Below are 11,419 nucleotides of genomic sequence, written 5' to 3' on the forward strand. Positions count from 1 at the left end.
ATTTTTCAGTAGAGACGGGGTTTCACCATGTTGGTCAGGCTGGTCTTGAACTCCTGACCTCAGGTGATCCACCCACCTTGGCCTCCCGAAGTGCTGGGATTAGAGGCATGAGCCACTGTGCCCGGCCAGCAAAGTAACTTCAAACAAACAAACAAACCAAAAAAACCCTTCTCCTAGGATGATCTGTTTGCAACAGAAACAAAAACATTTTCCAGTTTAACCCATTTCTGACTGAAAGTCATTGTAGGGCTGAACCTTAAGGAAAACTAAGTTTAAACTTCCTTTGCATGGTATTTTGTCTTTTTTCCTTGGGTTAGAGGTGAGGACAAGAAAACATGACATAGTTTTGAGTTAATATGAAAGAGGCAAAATTTGACATTTTAAATGGCCCCAAACATCCCACTGTTCATTTTGCTGACAGGTGATATACTCTAGAGAATCAGGAGTAGAGGGTTTAATCATAATAAGCGTATATGCTGTGGGTCAGGTGACTCATGAACATGTCAAGCAGCCCAAGTTCTTTAGCAGTTTCTGGTTTGGTCCTGCTTTTAGTAATGTTGCAGTGGAACTTAGGCACATAGTCAAGTATTTGGTACCACTTCCCTATAACCCAGCCCACACCTCTTTGCCCACTCTGAAGCCGGTCAGTCTGTTCATCCCAGTGCGCTTAGAAGGTGAAGGTTTGGGCTGGGCCCAGGGGCTCACGTCTGTAATCCCAGCACTTAGGAAGACTGAGGTGGGCGGATCACTTGAGCCTAGGCATTCGAGACCAACCTGGGCAACATGGTGAAACCCCATCTCCACAAAACAAAAACAAAAACTAAAAAAAATTAGCCATGCGTGGTGGTGTATGTCTGTAGTCGCAGCTACTTGGGAGGCTAGGGAAGATCGTTTGAGCCCAGAAGGCAGAGGTTGCAGTGGGCCGAGATCATGCCACTGCCTTTCACTCTAGCCTTGGTAACAGAGTGAGACAGTCTGAAAAAAAAAAAAAAAAAAAAAGGTGAGGGTTTGACGTGGTTTCTGACACCATCTTGCTCTTGTGCATTGCTGCCAGTGTTTCAAATGCTGCTGAAGATGTGGGTTCTGAGCAGTGTTCCTTGTATTGTATCCAACAAACAACTGCCCTGCAGGCATTTCTACCCTGGGCCAGTGGTTGTTTCTCTCATTTCTTTTTTCTTTTCTCCTCATACTTGTAGTAGGGGCTCTGCAACATGAAAATTAAAAGTACGAATGGGATGAGTAAGTAGGGGGCATAGACAGATACAGGGGTTAACCGTTCATGCAGAGTCTCAGGTCTTTATCCTTTGAAACTACTGGCTTTGGAGAAATCCTCCAACAGAAATGTGGAGAGTAGTGGAATTAAAGTCACCATGGTGTGAACTGAGTAGATGATTTGCAGGGGTTCGAACCCACTTGCAGCTTCCTTTGAGGAAGGCATAGGTTGCAACGGGAAAGAAAGGCACCTGAAACACAAGCTCGCAAAACAGAAAGGACTTAAACCAAACTGGTGGCTCCTGTAGCAGCGGGCCTTTGAACTCCTTAGCATAGCACTTCAGCAGGTTTCTAAACTCTACTGGGTAGAGCTCACACGGCAGCACCACCTACAGGTCCATGAACAAGGTGATGGGGTTGTGGCTGAGGAAGTAGAGGCCCAGCAACCACTCCATGCAGTGGCATTGTCTGGCGGTCAGGCCTGGACCTGCCGATATGAGAAGAGATAGTGTTTTCTTAATACACATTTTTTATGAAGTTTTTGAGAACCCCTCATATTTGAGTTGGAATCCTGGAGATCATTTAGTCCAGTTCTATCATTTTAGAGATGAGGATGCTAAAACCCAAGAAGTTAAGCAACTCTTTAGCCTGCACCATAGCTTACTAGAGGGTTCTTGTCCCTTAATTTTTAGTCAGGAAAACCTCCCATCACAGCACACTGCCTCTCTTTTTATCTCAAAATGACAGTGAATTTTCTAAATCAGGCTATAAATAAGAACATCTCTTTCACTTCTAACCATCTCTGGTAAACAGTGACTGCTTTGCCCCAACTGGCAATCTAGAGTGTTTTCAGGGGCCTGGTTTTTATCCAGGCTGCAGTCCAGGCCCAGGCCCACCCCTGCCTTCCTCTCTGTGCCTGTGGTCCTCCTTCCCTTTTTCTCACCTGGCCCTTGTGCAGTACTCCATGCATGACAGCAATCAATAACCTCCTTATTAATTAAATGACACTTTATAAAAGCTCTCCTCCAGGGGCTTTGAGAAAGCCAGCTTTGGCTAGCTGTAAAGTTTTCAGTAATCATTTAAGAAAAAAAAGTTATTCACCATCTTTATGGCAGATCACGGCCGCCACATTCTCCCCAGGAGTTCAATCCATCAAGCTCCTCAATGCAAGAATGGCTAACAAGGTCCCTGTCACTTTGGGTGAAATACACAAGCCTCACCAGAGGCTCCTGACTTCCACCAGGATCAAAGTTGTAGGCACTGCTCCAGCCCAGCGTCCTCCACTCGAGAAGCCAGCAAGACAGCCTTGCCTTCCTTCCTATCTTTATTTGTAGAATACAGGTGGAAAAGAAGGAATCCTTCAAAGTTTTGTTCTTTCATGAAAATGGGTTCCTGTGGGCAAGAAATCTGCCATTATGCACCTAACCTTTTATATCTGAGATTTTCAAGAGAAAATGGTTTGACTATGGTAATAGGTTGGCGCTTTGAGATTTCCAACTCTCTTGTGCACATTCCACATTAATAACAACTGTCATAACTGCTGGCTATGTAATATTTTGCAAAGTGATTTCAGCGATGCTATCTCACTTGATCCTCACCTCAACCTTATAAAATAGACAAGGAAGGGGTTATTGACATTCTCATTTTGCAGATGAGTAAACTGAAGCATATGCATGGTCACTTGGGTTCTGGTGGCATTGTAGGGTTTGAGCTCAGATTTGGCTTCAAATCCCATGTGTCGTAAACTATTATATCACCTTGCCTTCTGTCCTCACCCCCCTTTCTGCTTTGTGCGTAGCACAATTGCATTTTGAATTAAGTTGTTTTTTGTAGTCCTTTCTGTTTGCCTGTATCACACGTTACCGGAAATAAAATGCTCAAGCACAGCTGGGCACGGTGGCTCACGCCTGTAATCCCAGCACTTTGGGAGGCTGAGGCGGGCAGATCACGAGGTCAGGAGATCGAGACCATCCTGGCTAACAAGGTGAAACCCCTTCTCTACTAAAAATACAAAAAATTAGCCTGGTGTGGTGGCGGGCACCTGTAGTCCCAACTACTTGGGAGGCTGAGGCAGGAGAATGGTGTGAACCCAGGAGGCAGAGCTTGCAGTGAGCCGAGGTGGTGCTGCTGCACTCTAGCCTGGGTGACAGAGCAAGACTCTGTCTCAAAAAAAAAAAAAAAAAAATCAAGAACAAGACAAGATGTCATGTTTGGGCTTTCCAATCAACTCAGAGTGGACAGAAGACTTCATGTTGTTCCAGCTCCTATGCTGAAAAGCTCAGACTGTGTGGGGTCCACTCGCCTGAGCTCTGGGGCTACTGTGAACAAGACTGAGCTTTTCTCTGACCACTGGTATTTGGGCAGGGGTGAATCACATCATCTGAGGAGCAGCTCATGCTGTCTGTTTCTGCAACAACTAAAAAGAGATTGGAGAATATCTGAACAGAATCCAGATCACACCTAGAAGTTGTATGTGCAACTGAGCCTATGTGCATGTATCTGTAATGAGTCAATAGGACATATCCAGTTTCAATTTACACCCAGTGCCTGCACTGTGTTGAGTGTTTTCACATGGGTTGTTTTTATTGAATTTGAATCCCTTGAAGTGAAGACTATCATCTTCATTTTTTCAAAGAATTGAAACTCAGAGAGGCTGTGACTCGACATTTGACGGTGACATACTTCCTTTTCCCCCTCTCCCACCATAGAGTCCATGGGATTATGGGTCACACTGCTTCCTCCTGGATGGATGTTTTATCAGCATGTCCCTGTGAGCTGTAGCCTGATTCTTTTCTTATTACCATCAAGTTTAGTCCTGACCAACAGGACCCAGGCCATTGAAATAATATGTTCGCTCATTGCTCAGGAATGGGAATGGGAGGAAGGCTGCGGTTCTGCCCTGAGTGAGAGCCTTGGCTTTTCCTTCCACGGATTTGGCTGCAGATCCAGAGAGATGGGAGCAGGAGGCTTCTGAGTGAGTATCGGTGATTTTCTGCTCTTCTTCTGCTTGTTTTTTGATATGCTGAGCCACCGTGACTGATTTACCAGCTACCCCAGGGCTGAAAGCTGATGTTAGAATTCCCTACAATGGAAATGGTTTCTGCAGGCAAAAGTGGAGAAACATTAACTCATAAGAACAGGTGTTTGTTTAGAATGGTGGTTACTAGAGCCTGATGTGTTCCCTTGTATATCCTCCTGTGGTGGACAGGTGTCCACCTGTGTGGTGTCCTCCTGTGTGGAGGTGGTGGGCAGAGAAGAAAAGGACCCAAGTGAGGTTAGAGAGAAACAAAATAAGAACAAAAAAAAAAGAAAGAAAAGGAAAGAGAGGCTTGTAGGAGGGAACATAATTTTTTTAAATTTTATTATTATTATACTTTAAGTTTTAGGGTACATCTGCACAGCGTGCAGGTTTGTTACATATGTATACATGTGCCATGTTGCTGTGCTGCACCCATTAACTCGTCATTTAACATTAGGTATATCTCCTAATGCTATCCCTCCCCCCTACCCCCACCCCACATCAGTCCCCGGTGTGTGAAGAACATATAATTTTTTTTCAGCTGTCCACTTTCCACCCCCTTTGAGTTCTTTTCCTCCTACAGATGGCCCATGGCTGTAACTACTACCAAATTCACAGAGGCACACTAGTGCCCAGCTCTCACTGTCTTGAGCAATCCTGAAGAATTACAAAATCCCTTCCCTCTCAGCTCAGCTGGAATTGGTGAAACTCTCAAAAGAACATTAGATTAGGTAGATAGATAGACAGAGAGACAGACAGATTAGATAGATGATAGATAGATAGATAGATAGATAGATAGATAGATAGATAGATAGATAGATAGATAAATAGATGATAGATAGAAACAGTCAATGTCTACAGATACATAAAAATGAGCAAGTTGATGAGGTCCTGGTGCTTCAGTCTAATTTAACTAAAGACTAGCCACAGTAAAGAATGCAGACTACACAAGCCCAGCTACTTAGAAACTTCCAAGAGCTCCCCCTTTCCAAATCTTTCATATTTTTCCATCCCGCTTTGTCCTTGGCACATTCACCCTTCCTAGGGGAGAGGAACATTTTGAATGCTTACTATGTGAAACCACTTGTATTCATCAGACATCTTCTTGTTATAAGTGAAATACTAACTCAAAATAGCTCAGAAACAAAAAAGATAAACATTAATCCTTCAACTAAAGCTTGAAAAGGCAGGAGAGATTGCAGCCTCCTGGCTCTGCATCTGTCCTCACACCTGAGTCCAGGTTAGGGCTCATTCTCCTGGGTTCCTTTGCAGGGAGAGCTAGAGCCACCAACTGTTCTGGAGGCCCTGGTTTTAGGAGTGGTAAACAAAGAGAAAAGGAGATAGGTTGTCAGCCCAGCTTCAGAATGAAGAACTTGGGGAAGGACTCCAAGAGGCTGGACATGGACCATGTGCTTTATCCTCGACCAGCATCACAGCCAAAGACCAGGATGAGTCAAGTATGTGGGTCCCCGCCCTGGTCTGCAGCTGAGGGAATGGGGTGTTGGGTGGGCAACTGTGCAAGCAATAGTAATGAGAGTGGAGGTGGATTTATACACAGGAGGAATTGGGGGTAATAGCACTCAGAAAAACGGGAACATGAGCCCCACAAACGTAAAACAGTGGATGTTCACTGAAGTATTGGAATGCATCATTTCATGTAATCCTCAGGCCAACACTAACATTTAACAAGCTCAGTGAGGCGGGGCTCTGGGTGTGTTTCACATTGTATCCATGGTAGCTGGAATAGGACCTGGCTCATAGCAGATCCTCAAATATGTACTGAGTGAAAGTGAGCCTCCTGCTATTATGAAGCCCATTTTATGAGGCTTCGCAGGGTGAAAGAACGGGCAGAAGAGAGGATTTGACCTCAGGGCTGTCTGGCCTGCTTCTCCCTCCTTGCACCCCACGGAATTGTCCCCTGCTGGGCAGTGCCATGGGCTCTCTGATCATCACAGGTTTGCATTTTGCAGCCAGATCCAGGCTCCACACGAGGGCCTATCCAATAGAGCCCTTCCTTGTCTCTGAGAAAGCAAGAAAGAAAAGTGCAGCAGATGAGACCAGCTCAGGTGGGAGGCAGGCCGGGCAGGAGATGGAGGATGGGGAAAAAAATTAGAACCAACCCTGTGGAAACCTGCCCTGGTCTCCTGAGCAGGTGCCAGGCAGGCCAGGGCATGGCATCTGGGGCCCCTGTTGGATTTAGAAGTAGTCCAGGTAGCTGTCAGGATCCAAGTGACACAGGGAGGAGGATGGGACAGCTGGTGACACTAGATATCAGGTTGATGGAGGCATTTTTGGAGCAAAGGAGTTATTTGAGAGCAGGATTCTAGCCACATGAATAGGACTCAGGCATGGTGACCAGGCCCCAACCAAATCAGCTGGGGTCCAAGTAGGAGTGGCCAATGTCAGTGAGAAGCTGAGGTGTCGGGCAAGACCTCTGAGGCAGAGGCAGCATGTTAGCACAAGGCCATGGATTGTCTGTCAGTGGGTGCCCAGAGCGCACCCTGATATACTGAGTAGGAAAGTAACAACCAGATTCATTCCAGACTCTTCCCGTAACTACACACACACATATACAGCAGCTCCTGTTGGGAAGGCTGAGAAAAAAAGGGAGTGACAGAAGAAAGCAAGAAAAAAATCACATTGGAGTCAAAAGGAGCAGGCAGGCTGGGCGTGGTGTCTCCTGCATGTAATGTCAGCACTTTGAGAGGCCAAGGTGGGTGGATCACTTGAGGTCAGGGGTTCTAGACCAACCTGGTCAACATGACGAAACTCTGTCTCTACCAAAAATACAAAAATTAGCCGGCCATCATGGCGTGTACCTGTAATCTCAGCTACTTGGGAGGCTGAAGCAGAAGAATTGCTTAAACTTGGGAGGTGGAGGTTGCAGTGAGCTGAGATCGCACCACTGCACCCCAGCCTGAATGACAGAGTAGGACTCCATCTCAAAAAAAAAAAAAAAAAAAAAGCAGGCAAAACCCGCGCTTCTGGGTAGTGGGGTAGTTTTGGCTGCTTATGTGTCTCTCTCTTCCCCTAGCCAGGCCTCTGTGGAACTGCCCCACCCCACCCCACCCCACCCCACCTTTTTCCTCTTGCCCACCTCATGGCTGGCATTGTACATCTCAACTTCTTTTAATTTTCCAAAGTCAGACACTGCGATTGCCCCACAGCTGCACATGTGAATCCCCTCCTGTCCACAGCCAGCTCCGCCCAAGTATCAGTCTGGGGAAATCTGGAAACTGAGCCCCTGACGCTGTACTTTTGGGCCAAGCCCTCGCTGGGCTCCTGGCAGGACCGAGCCTGCCCCTGTGCACGTGCACCCTTCACAGTGAGGAGTGCTGTCTCAGTATCCTGGGGTGACGTGGAATGGAAGAGTCTCTGAGGTCGGCTTTGGAAGAAAATAAAGCAAGAAGCTGGAATATCATTAGTGTTTAACTCCTCTCTCTCCATTACTCGCCATTACACCAGTGAGAGGACCCAGTGTCCATGTTGGCTCATACTTTAGAAACTGGATTCAGCCACCGAGAGCTGATAAGTGCTGATAATTGGCTGCCCCAGAGGAGCTGTGGAGGCTGCTGCTTCCCAGGAGAGCTGTCCCACAGCTCTCAGGGCAGGAGGCCCTGCCCTAGCCCTGTGCCTCCTGGCCTGCTGTCCCCAGGGGCCTGGCCTCTGGTCGACACAGAGCCAATGCTGGCCTTGCGCAGCAGTGGAGCCTCCCTTGCCTGCAGAGCTATGCCTGCTGAGCTAACAGAAAAGCAGGGGATGGGGGCACAGAGCTATTAGCTCGTCTGAAGAGTGCTCCCTCGATCAAATAAATGAACTGCACTGTTTACTGTGTAAACTTGGACTGAAGCAGCCGCACTGAGCGGGGTTCATAACAAGGGCTGTTAATATTTATGGCTGACACTGGTGACTCCTACTGACACAATAATGAGCCCATCACCCCCTGAGCTGGAGTCGCTACCACCTTCCAGCAGATGCAGAGAGCAGGAGGGAGGACTGGGGTGGTCGGATGGGTGATACATGCCTAGCAGTACCCAAAGCCTTCCTGATCTGGATCTCAGAGTCTATGCAAGATGTAGAAGTGACTGCTGAGCACCCGCTGTGCACAGATCATTGAGCCAGTGCTGAAGAGGTAAGCGCTTCTAGGAAACCACTGAGTAACCAGAGGAATGAGTGCTACCAGAGGGTTGAGGTTCAAGCTGGAGTTGGCCCCTCATCCCTGGGTTAGATCCCCGAGTAGAAGGATATGGCTACCTAGATGAACAGCCTCAGCTCTGGGAAGCTAGGGTGATCTTTATATAGAGAACGTGGCTCCCACGACTGGGGGGCTCAGAGTCTCTCCTGAAAGACTGTCTCATTCTTCTCTAAAGAGTCTCCCTGAGCTCTTCTCCAGCTCTCTCCTGGACCAGGAGCTCTAATTTGAAGCCCTCAAAGCTGGTGAGAATGGGCTGGCAGGAGAGGAGGCAGCAAGGGAGACAGAAGACCCCTGAGCGAGCTTAGTGGCTGCACACTGAGGCTTTGGTCCTCCCTTGAAGTGGTTGACCTAGGGGCCCTAGGGGCAGCTGCTCTCCCTGGGTGGGCCAGGCGCTGATCCTCAGCACCCAGGACACTTTCTGGCCTAAGTGATCCACTCTGACTCTAGGCCTGCTCTGCCAGCCCCACTAACTCTGTGATGTTGGGCAAAGAACTTTCCTTCCCTGGCCTGATTCCATTTTTGCACAAGCAGGGATTTGGGCTAGATAGGAGTCATTAGCTTGTCGTAATGTAACCTGAATGGCTTGAAGAAGCCAGACCCAGGATATGTACATGCATGGAGAAAAGGAGCAAGGGGGAGGGGAGTGCCAGCCAAGGCACTTTGGTCCAAGGCCAGGCTTCTTGGGGTCCAAGAACCCCCAAAGTGTAGGCCACAGCATATGTGTGCATATAGCATTCATTATTCTTAAGTAGCTCAGAAACAGTTCAGAATCACTGCATGCAACCCTAAGGTTCTTTCAAATTCTGAGATCCTCTAGTTCTAAAACTCCCACACCCCATGGAACTCTCTCCCTGAGTTACGTTATAGATGGGGTTGTCCGAGTCTCTCTGCATGCGCAGTGGGGCAGCCTTCAGGAGTGGAGAGATCATTGGGGCTGGCACCCACGTGGTGGATTCACATAGTACAAGGTTAAGGGCACAGCTTTTGAAGTTAGACCTGAATTGGAATCTGAACTCTCTGATTACAGTGATGTCTGTAAGTCTTTGTCTCTTCATCTGTGAAATTGGCATAATAATGCAGGGTGACTCTAGATCTGAAAACACAGGTGAATACATAATGAGCCATTTGTAGATTATACATTACAGTCTGTGATAAAATAACACTAACTGTGTGTTTAGATTGCATAGCCACTTCCTAGTAGCATCTACATCAGAGGGTGGTTTAGAGGATTCTATGCAATGATGAATACAAATTCCCTGGCACAATGCATGTGCCGATAAATGTTACCAATAGCAATGATTATAGTAATGTTTATCTCTGTGCCATGCAGATCAGTGTCCTGGGCTAACGCTCTCTGTTCACCTCTTGTCTCCGCCAGACGGTGCCTCTGATTATGAGCACACCCTGAAGTTCGCCCAAAGTACAGTGTGGAGGGAGGATTCCTGAATTTGGAGGCCTCAGTGGGAACAGATAGACCCAAGAGGAGACAAACTAGGAGTCCAGTCAAGCCACTGGAGGCCCAGAGGATGTTGCAAGGACAGCAGACATGTGGTTTAGAGGAACAAGGGGCAGACAGGCAGCAGACTCCAGCAATAGCTGAGACAATGGTACAAGGGAGGCTTCCTAATTTATAGCACCCCAAGAGGGTGCTTGTGGCCCAAGAGGAGCCAGAGACCAGCAGGTGAGTTCTATTCTTGATTGCTGCAGGTTCACATGTGCTGTGGTTGCTTCTCAGCAGGGCGGTGGGTGGGATGGCCAAAGTAAAAGCAATGCAAATGGTGTGGGCAGCTAAGCCACATTTCCAAGAGCGGAGAGGACCTGATTCTCCTGCAGACCTGGGTCTGCAGATGCTGCTCTTTCCCCATCATTCTTTCATTAAAGTGGAGCCAGGAACTTTGTGGAGGTGGGGCATAGTAGCTGTTGGGTAGAGATGCTTATAGTGAAGCTAGAAGGTCTCTCCTGAGTTCTTCAAATTAGAGTCAGATCCCTCAGGGCTCGGGATGAAGTAAAGTTTGGAAGGAGGGGAGGCTGTTTGATGGATGGAAAGAACAAAAAAATCTATTAGCAGTGCTTTGAGCTCCTTAGAGAACAGTTCCTGAGGAAGCCAAGTAAATAACTTCCTGATACCCAAGATTTGTTAATTAAGCACTTTGAACAGGCTCTGGGAGGAGGGGCAGACAACTGTAGAATCCGACTTCTGAGTATCCCAGTCTCAGGAGAGACGGCACGTGTCTCAGTGGCTCGAGGTGTCGCCCAGCCTCCGTGTAAGGGATGGGGCTGCTTCACTACAGGAGGGTGGCCTGGTGCATGGTGGAGCCCCATGTAGAGACGACAGGGCAGGGCCTGAGTTGTGTACACAGTGGCACATGTGTTGTGCTATCCTTCTTGACCCCATGAGCTGTGAATCATGGAGAGATAGCAACACCTGACCTGTCTAGGAGAAAAGCCGCCTGGCCTCACCCAAGGGGATTCTGGGGAGGAATGTTTGCCTGTGGATGCCAGCATCTGTGCAGGGGCGCATCATGCATCTGGTTTAAGCCCAGAAGACCCTGGGCTCCTCTTCTGACGTGCACATACTCCTGGGAAAAGTAATGCATGGAATCGCTCTGTCTTCTTTAAGGGGGGTTGTTCAGATCCGAGAGTTCCTTGATGGGAAAAAGGGGGCCAAAGAGGAGAAAGAGAAGGCAGCACTAAGAGGAAGAGGAAGGGAGGGAGCTGGAGGCTGCTCCTCCACCTAGCCTGAGGGAGGCAGACACCAAACCTCACCCCAGAACCCCTCAGCCTGCTCAGGGGCCTGAAGCTTGCTCCAGAAGAGGCCCAAGGAAGAGAGAAAAGAGGAGAAGGAGCTGGGGACAGAGAATAGAACTCCTGAGGGCTGATACTAACAACTTGCTTGCTTTTTTCTCCCCGAGGGATCTTCAGGCAAATCCAATCTGGGCCACTGTCCTGGTTCTGGGGAGTAGACCTAGATGAGCCGCTCATTCTCCTCCAAC

General features: G+C 48.1%; 1 pseudogene; it reads right to left on the reverse strand.

Moving 5' to 3' along the window:
• Nucleotides 1–1,162: 1,162 nt before the first annotated feature.
• LOC101129451 (sigma intracellular receptor 2-like) lies at nt 1,163–1,628 on the reverse strand (annotated as a pseudogene).
• Between the last annotated feature and the right edge of the window lie 9,791 nt (nt 1,629–11,419).

The sequence above is a fragment of the Gorilla gorilla genome, chromosome 7 (assembly GCF_029281585.2).
Source record: "Gorilla gorilla gorilla isolate KB3781 chromosome 7, NHGRI_mGorGor1-v2.1_pri, whole genome shotgun sequence".
NCBI classification, from domain to species: Eukaryota; Metazoa; Chordata; class Mammalia; order Primates; family Hominidae; genus Gorilla; species Gorilla gorilla.